Raw genomic sequence first — 11,624 nt, forward strand, 5'->3', positions numbered from 1 at the left:
GCGGCAGCAGCCAAGCGGGAGGAGTCCTGATCCCTTGCTTCTGCTTTTCCCCCCCAGCCCGAGAAGCCTCCTTCTCCCCCACCCTATCCCTCCCCCCGAGCCCGGACCCCCTCCTCTCCTGGCCTTTTCCCCAGCGCGCACCTCCCCAAACGTCGGCAGGTCTCCGGACGGCGGCAGCTTGGGAGAGGTGCGCACGCACTCTCCAACCCGCCATCCCGTTTGCACAGCTGCCGTGAACACGGCAGGTCTCCGGACAGGGCGGCGGCGGCTTGGAGAGGTGCGCGCGCACCTCCGCCCTTTGAAAAGGTGCGCGCGCACCTCTCGGAATGGGCGGTGCCACTCTTCGGGCGGCTGGGAGTCACAGGAGACGGCTCAAAGAGCCGCATGCGGCTCCGGAGCCGCGGGTTGCCGACCCTTGATCTATAAGATCTATAAGGGTTCAAAACAAGACCAAAACAAAGCAAAAGGAGGCTCCACAATCACCCTCTCCCCAAAATAGCCAGAATTTTAATAATTTCCTAAATTACAGCAGGATGGGAGCACATCGCTCTTGGGGGAGGGTGTGTCATTCCAGAGGCTTATGTTGCACAGTAACTTGCATGTGTTAAAAAAGTTTATCCTAGAGCTGTGGATCTTTCACCAGCATCCAGTCTTGTTTTTAGTGTTACAAAGATCCTTTCCCTTTTGGATAAGTTGGATGGAGAGCTAACAAAACGGTAAATGAGTAAGAGCAGAAAGGGATTTAACCAGAATATGTTCAAGCAGTTTTTGGCAGGGAGAAATCTTCCATATTTCCAGACCTTTGGCACAAATTGACTGTGGTGAATGCAATTTTTTTTTCATATAAAGCAAGAAAAGCCTGTAGCTTCAGTCTAGCATGCGTTTTAAATCTTCTGCTGAATCACCAGACTTCCAGTATTAATTCCTATCTCTATGGCAGATCAACACTAAGTATATGGGACCAAATACTACTACTTTCCTAAAATGTTGCTAGTAGTAAAGAAGCTACTTTTGTTTTCTGCTTCTTTCTTGTCATGTTGCTTATAAATAAACCATAAATATAGGTTCACAAGAAGCCTCTGTGAACAGGCCAGATTCTATAAGACAAACCATCCTTTTCCAACCAGTTTTTGCTTTTAAAACTATTCAGATTGTTAACTGAAAAGGGTTTAACAAAAACAATCTTCAATTAAGAAAAGCAAAACATGGTTGATTATAATTGTGCAGTCCAATTTATTATTTTGATTGCTAGAAGCCCAGATAACCTATATTTCTATTCTGGTATAGCTAACTGTTAAAACCTAAAAGACATGATTCTCTTGTGGTTATTCTAAAGTTGTCTTCTCACAATTATTTTTTTTCTATTTGATGGAATTAATAACATTGTTATATTTTAAACGTTTTGACATTTCAAATCTGCTCAACTCTAGAATGACACTGAGCAGCTTACAATAAACATAGAAATCAAATTCCAGATGTACAAAACTGAAATTGATTTTTTGAGAACTTATTATAAGTTGTTGGTCAATGAAGTATCATTTCTCTCCTACTAGTTGTACATTAATACAATTGTGTTTTCAATAGTTTGTAAAACATGGAATAGAATAAAACTGTTAACTCTTCAAGAGGATTGCAGTCTGCTAAAATATACGCAAAAGGCTTGTATGCAGACAAGAAAAGTCAACTTCTGAAGCAGAAAGACTTCAGTTATCAAAAGCAGGTCTTCATCTGTGCTCCAAAGCACTATGGAACACCTAAGATTTGCCTAGGTCTAATAAGAATGTCCAATAAGGAATTGTTGTAACAGAGATTAAAGTGCATGTCTGTAGCTATTTGTTGTCTACAGGGTTCGTTGTGCAGGAATGAAGACGAGGCAAGTGAGTTCAGCAAAGATGCTTGCAGGATCTGAACTAGAGAACAGGGCTGCAGGTGCAGCAATTTATACCCTGGCCCCTAGGCAGCGGCCAATAGGTTTGAAGCAACCTATTGCCGCCCTAGGGGCAGCCAATAGCAGCGCTGGAGACTGGTTGTCTGAGGAGCTGGGAGCCATTAGCTAGCTCCCTGCTCTAGCAGCCTACCAGCCGTTATCACATGGTGTTAACAAGCAAGCCCAATACATTACACCCCTCCCGTTAGAAGAATAACACTATAGCAACAATAGAAGGTAATTACAGCAATACACTTTACAAAGACTTAACACGTGTGAATAGGTTCCACTTAGCAGCACAATAAAGTACTTACAACATTATAGCTCCATTGACCATTACAATCTTGTAGGTCAGCATTAATACAAGGGTGCATACAACATTATAGTTTTATTATTACAGAACAAAATCTTTCAGATAAGCAGGAAGTTTGCGTGGCCTTGTGGAACGCCTGGGGGACCCAGGCACGTCCTGGCCTACCAGCTTGCCCACCGGGCTGGGTAAACCAGTGTCTCTTAGTTCAAGTGATTCAGAGTGGCTCGGTGCTCTCTGGCTGGCCTTTCCAGGTTGGCCCACCCCAGAGTCAGTTTGTTCAGCAGAGTTAGCACAGCAGCTGTAGCCATCAGGTTGGCTTTCTCCGTCAGGGGACCCATGTTGCACATCTGGGCTCCCTTCCTCTACGGCCAACTCCTTGTTGCTTGGGCTGTGTGAGCCTTCAGATTCTATGCATGGGCCGGCTTGGCTGCCGGTTTGTGGACCTCGGTAAGGACTTGTAACAAAGTCCTCGCTTTGTGGCCGTTCTGGGAAACACTAAGCTGATCGATGTGGCACCGGACAACTCACCCGCCCTCCAGCCCCACTTCGTAAGAGAGGGGGCCTGACATTTTAGTAATTTTTCCAGGTACCCACAAATTCCCAGGCCCATAGTTCCTGGCCCACACCCCATCACCCACTTGCAGCCCCCTCGGGGGTTTGGGGTGCAAAGCTTCTGCTGCCACCCTATCTGGATGCAACCTGTCCAGTTTCACGATCAGTCGCTTCCCCCAGCGCAGATCTGCTGGGCTTTTCCCTGTAGCCGTGCAGGGCGTGGAATGCTGGCAAAGTAAAAAAAATCTGCCAATCTGTGAAGCCAGTCACTATACCAAGGTCTGCAACCCACAGCTCCGGAGCCACATGCGGCTCTTTCAGCCGTCTCCTGCGGCTCCCAGTCCCCTGCCATGTGCAGTTCAAAAAAAAAAAAGTGGGACTAAAAAAGTTCAACCAATCAATTCAAATATGCAGGGTAAGTGCATATCTTGCATTGGCTCCACTCTTAAGTCAAACCCTGTTCTGTCCATGCGCACATGTATGCGCATGTGCACACATTTTTTGCGGCTCCCAGTTTTTCCTTTTGTGAGGGAACCGGTTCCGAGTGGCTCTTTCACTGTTTCAGGTTGGTGACCCCTGCACTATACGCTTCAGTGACTCTTTTGTGGTCCTGACCATGTGTTCGGCTTGACCATTAGAAGAAGGGTGAAACGGGGCCAACATTGCGTGCCTGATGAAGTTAGCTCTCAGGAATGCCTGAAATTCTGCCGCTGTAAATTGGGCTCAATTGTCGGATACTATGACATCTGGCAGCCCATGTGTGGCAGTTTCCTAAGCACCTGGATGGTCCTAACAATAGTCATATTAGCAACTGGAATTACTTCAAGCCATTTATAGTGGCTGTCAACCATTATAAGGAAGAGCTCTCCCTGAAAGGGCCAAGCAAAGTCTATATGAATTCTAGACCAGGGAGTATGAGTCTCCTCCCACCTGTAAACTGGAGCGTGTGGCATTTCAGGCCTTGATTGCTGGCATGTGTAACATCCATGCACCTGGGCTTCAATGGCCTTGTCTAAACCTGGCCACCATAAGTAGCTTCTAGTTAAAGCTTTCATATGGACAATACCCGGATGACCTTCATGCAGTGATTCTAAGACCCTGTCTCTTAGTGAGGTGGGGACTATGACCCTGTTCCCCCATACGATACAACCCTTGTGAGCTGATAGCTTGTGTCTTCTAGTAAAATAACTCTGAAATTCAGGGCCTGGGGTCTTATTTGACCACCCTGTGTGCACCCAAGAAAGCACTCTACTTAGTGTCTTATCAGCTGTTGTTTCTGCAGCTATGTCCCCAGTGTGGAAGGGAAACTCTGGCAAGTCCTGAATGGACAATATGCGGGCTGCTGGGGCTGGATTTGGTTTAATTTGTGGCAGTGGAAGCCTACTCAGGCCGTCTGCATGGCCCATTTCTTTGCTGGGTTTGTGAATCAGCTTAAAAGTGTATGCTGATAAAAAAATAGACCATCTCAGCATTCTAGGGCATAATATATGGGGTCTGTTTGTCTGTGGTGAATAACCCCAGTAGCGGTTTGTGGTCTGTGAAGACCGTGATGTCCCTGCCATATAAGTAGTCATGGAATTTTTAAAATGAATTTTGGGGATAAATTTTTGCAACCAATTAGGGCATTATATCAAAAACAAACTGCCCGGATAATAGTTAACAATAGTTTGACTGAAGTTTGTAATATTGAGAAGGGCACAAGGCAAGGGTGTCCGTTATCGCCTTTGTTATTTGTGTTAACATTGGAGATATTATTGGTAAAAATACGGAGTTCGGAAAGAATTAAGGGTATACAAATTAGAGATCAGAATTATAGATTGAGAGCGTTCGCAGATGATCTGGTTGTTACGGTGACCCAGCCGGAGAATTCTGTTGTGGACCTCATAGAGATAATAATGCAATATGGGAAGGTTTCTGGATTTAAAGTTAATGCACAAAAAACTAAAATTCTGGCCAAAAATATGACAGTATTGCAAAAGGCTCTTTTAGAAGGATTAACTGGATTTGAGATTGCTAAAAGGGTCAAATACTTGGGGGTGTTTTTGTCACCCTCTAATACAGGGTTGTCAAACTCAATTTCATTGAGGGCCGCATCAGCATTGCGGCTGCCCTCAGGGGGCCGGGTGGGTATGGCCAAGGTGGGCATGGCCTACTGGGTGGGCGTGGCTAGAGTGCGTATGGACTACTGGGTGGGTGTGGCCAGCTCTACATCGTTCACATCAAGGGTGCCTATGGGGGCCTGGGCAGGAGTGGGACAGATCTGAGGGTCGGTCTCTGGCAGAAGGAGGGTCTCTGGGCCAGGGCCAAGGCAGTGGGGGCCGTTCCCTCACTGTTTCCAGGATGGCATCGCGGGCCACATGAAACCACTTCACGGGCCGGATCCGGCCCCCGGGCCTTGTGTTTGACATGTCTGCTCTAATACAAAGTTATATAAAAATAACTATGAAAAATTATGGGGAAAAATTCAAAAAGAAATGGAGAGCTGGGAAAAATTGCAATTGTCTTTGTTGGGGCGAATCGCAGCAGTGAAAATGAATGTCCTGCCTAAATTTTTATTCTTATTTCAAATGATACCGGTTCTTAAGAAAGAATCTGGAGGAATGGCAGCGAGGTATCAACAAATTTGTCTGGGCAGGGAAAAGGCCACGAGTTAAACTTAAGATTATGCAGGATACTCGTGAAAGAGGTGGTCTTAAAATGCCTAATCTTAAATTATATTATGAAGCTGCTGCGTTAGCAGGAATAAGTGATTGGATTAATTTGACACAAGAGAGATTATTAAATCTTGAGGGCCACGACTTGTTGTTTGGCTGGCATGCATATTTGTTGTATGATAAAAAGGTAGATAATGTGTTTAAAGCACATATTTTAAGACAGGCATTGTTGAGAGTTTGGAAGAAGTATAGACATAAGTTAGATTGCAGGATACCATTGTGGGCAATCCCAAAACACGCAATAGAAAATATAAATGTTGGTTTTAAACATGATGTGACTACGTATAAGGAGATTTTAAGTTTGGAAAGAAATGTCTGGTGTCTGAAACCGTACACTCTCTTGCGAGATGAGAAGATTGTTCAAACTTGGTTCCAATATATTCAGCTACGGGCCAGGTGGAAAGAAGATCAGAAAATTGGTTTTACAATGACTGATGAAAATCTGATAAAGCAAATTAGAAAGCAGGGTCCAGCACATATCAAACGGATATATCTTGCATTGATAGAAATTGACTCAGAAACAGAACTTGTTAAAGATTGTATGATAAAATGGGCCCAAAACATCCAAGAAGTTATTACAATGGACACGTGGGAAAAGATCTGGGTGAGGAACGTAAAATTTACACAAGCTCAAAACTTAAGAGAGAACTTTTATAAAATGTTTTATAGATGGCATCTAGATCCTAAGAAGCTTGCAAGTATGTATCCGAATTATCAGCCCAAATGCTGGAGGTGTGGCGATGAAGATGCAACATATTTTCACATATGGTGGACTTGTAAAAAGGTTAAGGCCTTTTGGATAAAAATTTGGTGGAACATGCAGAAGATTTTCAAGCAAAGGATAAAGTTTTGTCCGCAACTTTTTTTGTTAGGTATAATTACAGATGCTACGGTTGTGGACACTAAGCTGATGTTGAATTTAATTACGGCAGCAAGACTCTTAATAGGTCAATATTGGAAGAAGGAGGAACTGCCGACTGTAGAAGAATGGACTTTAAAGGTTTCTGACCTGGCAGAGATGGCAAAGATCTCGGCTTACTTGAAAGATCACTCGCAAGAACGTTATATTATGGAGTGGAGAAAATGGATTGAGTATATCCAGAACAAATATGGGACTAAAAAGTTTCATGTAGCATTTGAATAAGTCTTCCTTTCTTTTTCTTTTTTCCCTTTTTTTATATTTAATAGTAATAGTGTTTGTAGTTATCCTATATAAGCTAGAGAGTGATAGATTTTAGAGTTTATGATTGTTAGCATATGGATGTTTATGATTGTTTTTTTTGTTTTTATACCTTGTAAGCTCTGGGAAGTCGGGGGGGGAGGGGTAGGGAGGGATGGGTACGGGAGGGGGAGGGGGATTGTTAAAGATAAAATGTATGTTAAAACTTTTCAATAAAAAAAAAGTAGTCATGGAATTTTTTAACTCCAGCTACCATGGTCAATGCCTCTTTGTCAATTTGAGCATAGTTACGCTCTGCAGAGGACAATGTCATTGAATAAAATGCAATGGGAACCTGTGTTCCATCTTTCTCTAAGTGACTCAAGACTGCACCCACCCCGTATGGGGATGCATCACATGCTAAACAGACTGGTTTAGACTCCCTGAAATGAGTGATAGTGGAACTGACCGACAGAAGTGCCTTCAGGTCCTGAAAACTTTTTTCGCGAATGCTGGTCCACTTCCAAGAAGCTTTTTTATCTAAGAGCCTGTGAAGTGGCTCTGCCACTGCGGCCTTGTTAGGAAGGAACGTGTGGTAGAAGTTAAGGAGGCCCAAGAATGCTTGCAGCTCTGCTTTTGTTTTAGGGCTATGTGCCATATGAATGGCCTTTACTTTGGACTCAGCTGGGTGAATGCCATTTGCATCAATGCAAAACCCCAAAAATTCAGTTGAGGGAACCCCAATACTGCATTTTCTCTTTTTTAGTTTTAGGCCTGCTTCACGCAGCCTCTGCAGGATAGTTCTAAGCCTCCTTGCTAGTACTTCTGTGGATTCTCCAGTCATAAGCACGTCATCAAAATAGGGGAAAATCCCTGGAATGCCTTTGAGTGTGCGTTCCATGATTCCCTGAAAAATGCCCGGGGCTATACTGACCCCAAATTGCAAGCGCTTTACTCTAAAAGCCCCCCTGTCGGTCACAATTGTCTGTGCTGTGGCCATGGCCTCATCAACAGGTAGCTGCTGATAGGCCTGCACCAAATCTAATTTCGCAAAAGTGGTGCCACCCTTCAAAGATGCCAGGATGTGGCTCACCACTGGGACTGGGTACGTGTGCTGTTTAAGGGCCCGGTTAATTGTGCATTTGTAGTCTGCACATATTCTGACTTCCCTGTTGGCTTTAAGTGGTGTTACAATAGGAGTTTCCCACTCCCTACCATCTACTGGTTGCAAAATGCCCTGTTCCACAAGCTTGTCTATTTAGATTTCGATTTTATTAGATTTATATACTGCCCTTTTCCCGTAGAACACAGGGTGGTTTACAAGGTGTTTAAAACATCAATATAATACAAAAATTAAGAAACAATTAAAAATAATTAAATTCGATCCCTGAAGTAAAAATATAAAAACCCCAATTAAAAACTCTCAGCCTGGCCCGGAAAGCTCAAAGAAACCTCCCCAACTAGTCTCTCACACCAGCGGGGAGGTTGATGACGAGTTCAGGGCCGCCCTCTCACCATGGTCCAGTCCCGGGTTCGTTCCGGAGTGTCGAGAGGAAGTCACGGGAGCAGGGAAATATCAAGCCGTCCAAACCCTGCTCCAGCCTCCAACCGGCATCAAGTGCAATCAAAATGCAATCGCGGCCGATCTTCAGGCCGCTAGCACCATGAGCAGTAGCTGCAGTTCTTCAGGCCGCCAGGGCACTCACCCATTAGTCCTAGGCAACAAATATTCCACGGCCAATTTTTGGGCCGCCAGGTCTGTCATCTTCCAGGAGGAAAAACAAACCTCCTCACAGCCAAACACGCTAGAAACAGCGCCCGCCAGCTGACTCTGGCGCCAGCTGATCCACGGCCATTTTGCAGGCCAGAAGGCCAAGACATTCAAAAAGCATTCAAGAGACAGAGGCCTCCGCGCAGCTGAAAAACGGCGTCCGCCAGCTGATATCGGGCACCAGATGGTCCGCAGCCGATTTTGAGGCCGCCCAAGCCGCTGCTGCCTTACGAAGTTCCACATAGTCAGAATAATCAAAAACGATCAGAAACGGCACCCGACAGCTGATCTCGGGCGCCGATCAGCGGCAAAATACAAACCGCTCGGTTACTGCTGCTGCTGCCCTCCGGGGGGGGAAAAGGCTCCACGCCGCAAAAGCAGTGCTCGCCTGATGTTTCCAAGCCCCCCCCATCCAAATGCAACCTCGGCTGGGCTACAGGTGAGCTTCCCGACTTCCCATTGTGCAAGCTCGTCGCGGAGCTCACAGAACACCGCCCGTGGTCACCGCCATCTTGGGCAAAAAAAATAATAAAATAAAATAAAATTTCCACGTCTATTTTGTGCTTGAGGGCAAAGGGGACCCTGAGAGGCTTAATCCTGATGGGAACCACATTTGGGTCTAGTTTGACTGCTATAGGAAGGCCCGTGTAAGTTCCTAGAGCTGAATCAAATACGTCTGCGAAGTCCTCGCAAAGTGACACTACACTGGCGACTTGTGTCCAGTTGATACCAGTTACCTGGATGCCTAGTGCATCAAACCAATTGAGCCCAATTAGGCTCATTCTGACCCCATACTACAACATCCAGGTGCCCTGAAAACCCCTTGAATTTAACAGCCAAGGTGGCTTCACCCTTGACTACGACTTTTACGTTCTGAAAACCTGTTAAAAGTATGTCAGAGGGCCTCAGCTTGGCCCATCTCCTACTGCGACTGCACACGAAATTAAATGTGTCCAGAGAAATAATGGAAATGGCGGAGCCAGTGTCCAGTTCCATCTTACAGGGGACCCCTTGCAGCTCTACTTGAAGTCTGTACTTGGGTTTAAGGGGGCGTTGGGCCCCGGTACGGCAGACACTTCTACGGCTTGAGCAAAACCCCATGCTGAATGGCCCCAGGGCCCTGGTACCTCTCCTGGTCAGATCTTCTGACTGGCGATTCGATGGCCGGTCCCTCTGGCAACCTCTACAAATGGATGCGATGTGCCCAGTTTTTCCACAGGCCCGGCACGTGGCTGTCTGGAACCTGCAGTCCGAGCATTGGTGGCAGCCGCCACAACCTGGACATCTAGGCAAGAGATCTGCCTTGTAAGAAGTCTCTTGCTGCTTGCTGCTGCGGAGCTGTTGTTCGGGTTGTCTGTGCAACTTGCCAACTTTGGCGTCTTCTTCGGAGTCCTCGGTGAATTCTGCATCCTCGTGGACAGCTTCTTCACGTTGTGTCATTCTTGCTTCAAACCTATTGGTTGCTCCACCGGCAGCTTCGTCCGCCATGACTTCGCTCTAGGCATCGGCAAACGACAGGACTTCTCTTGCAAAAGGTTTCTGCCGCAGCCCTCTATTGCGGAGGCCGCAGACAAGCCGGTTTCGAAGTCGCTCTTTGACGTCTGAAAATTGACTCAGGCATGCAGTCTGCATCAAGGACGCAATGTATTCGGATGCGGTCTCTCATGGCTGTTGTATTCGTTGTTCGAAGGCGTAGTGCCATGCAATCACCGACATCTTTGGTTGGAAGTGTTCTCTGAGCTTCTTCTTCAGTTCAGCGTAGGAGACACATTCCAACAGCATGGGCACAAACAGGTTTTCACTCAGATCGAATGTCGCTGGGCCACACACAGAAAGCAGCGTGGCAGCCTTCAGTCCATCCTCTGCGACCTGGTTCACCCCAAGGTAGTTCTCAACCTAGGACAGGTACAAGGGCCATCCTTCTGGTTGCTTGATGTCGAATTCTCGCAGCCTTCCAACCTTGGGCATTCTGCTGGTCTTTGCAGCTGGATCTCAGCGTCTTCGACTCCTGCCTCTCCATTGCCCAGGGACTGGTCCTCTGAGCAAGTGGTTGCTAGCGCGGCTTAGCTAGCCAATCATAGGGGGGAATTTGCTTTTCCCACCAGGTGTATGCTGCCTCTCCCCTAGTGACTTTCAGCTTCGACAGAGAAGCAGGATCCCACCTTCATTGCCAGTGTTGTGTACTGGGTTTGTTGCACAGGAATGAAGACGAGGCAAGTGAGTTCAGCAAAGATCATGGTTTATTGCTTGCAGGATCTGAACTAGAGAACAGGGCTGCAGATGCAGCAATTTATACCCTGGCCCCTAGGCAGCGGCCAATAGGTTTGAAGCAACCTATTGCCGCCCTAGGGGCAGCCAATAGCAACGCTGGAGACTGGTTGTCTGAGGAGCTGGGAGCCTACCAGCCGTTACCACATGGTGTTAACAAGCAAGCCCAATAGTTATGCTATCACTGTAAAAAGATGAAACTTAGAAATCTGCTGGAACTAAAAAAAGTTCCTGTAACTAACCCCAAAGGGTACACTCCTTAATTTAATATGGACCTTTCTGTTCTTTGCACACAAGTTAACCCAAGAATTTGAATTATTTTAGAACGAATATCACTCCAACCTGTAGTTTACAAATATTCAGAAATGAGGTTGAAAGAAAAAAATATTTTTTTCCCCACACTTGCAATAAATCAGAACGAGTAAAGTTGTTTTTCTGAATGAGTTCCGCGGCTGGAAGAGGACTCTTCTCAGTTCATAGGGCATCCGTGAAAGGAGGGCTCCGAGAACAATGCATCAATTGCTCTAAGCGCGTCTCTAACCCAACGAGGGATGCGCCGCAAACAGATCTAAAAGTAAAGTTGGGAGAGGAGGTTTGCAGCCTCGCAAAATCCCCGCCCGACATTCCGGAATTAACCAACCCCATTTATTCGGAGCAGGCTTTCTTCCGAGGTGGTAAAACAGATTCCTGGGAGTCGGGGCCGAGAAAGGAGAAGCAACCTCGCCGGAGAATCGCATCGGATCGCCTCGCGTCGCGGCGGATGGCTGGGTCTCTGCCAGGCAGCCATTGCAGCGAAGGGCAAGATGAAGCCCGCCTCTCCTCATCGTCCCTGGGCTGCTGGCGGCTTCGGCCACCTGGCCCCCTTGGCGGCTCTGCCCACACAGCCACGGGAGAGTTATACCAGGGCTGGCGGCGGGGGC

The sequence above is a fragment of the Vipera ursinii genome (assembly GCF_947247035.1).
Source record: "Vipera ursinii genome assembly, chromosome: 5".
In the NCBI taxonomy this organism is placed as follows: Eukaryota; Metazoa; Chordata; class Lepidosauria; order Squamata; family Viperidae; genus Vipera; species Vipera ursinii.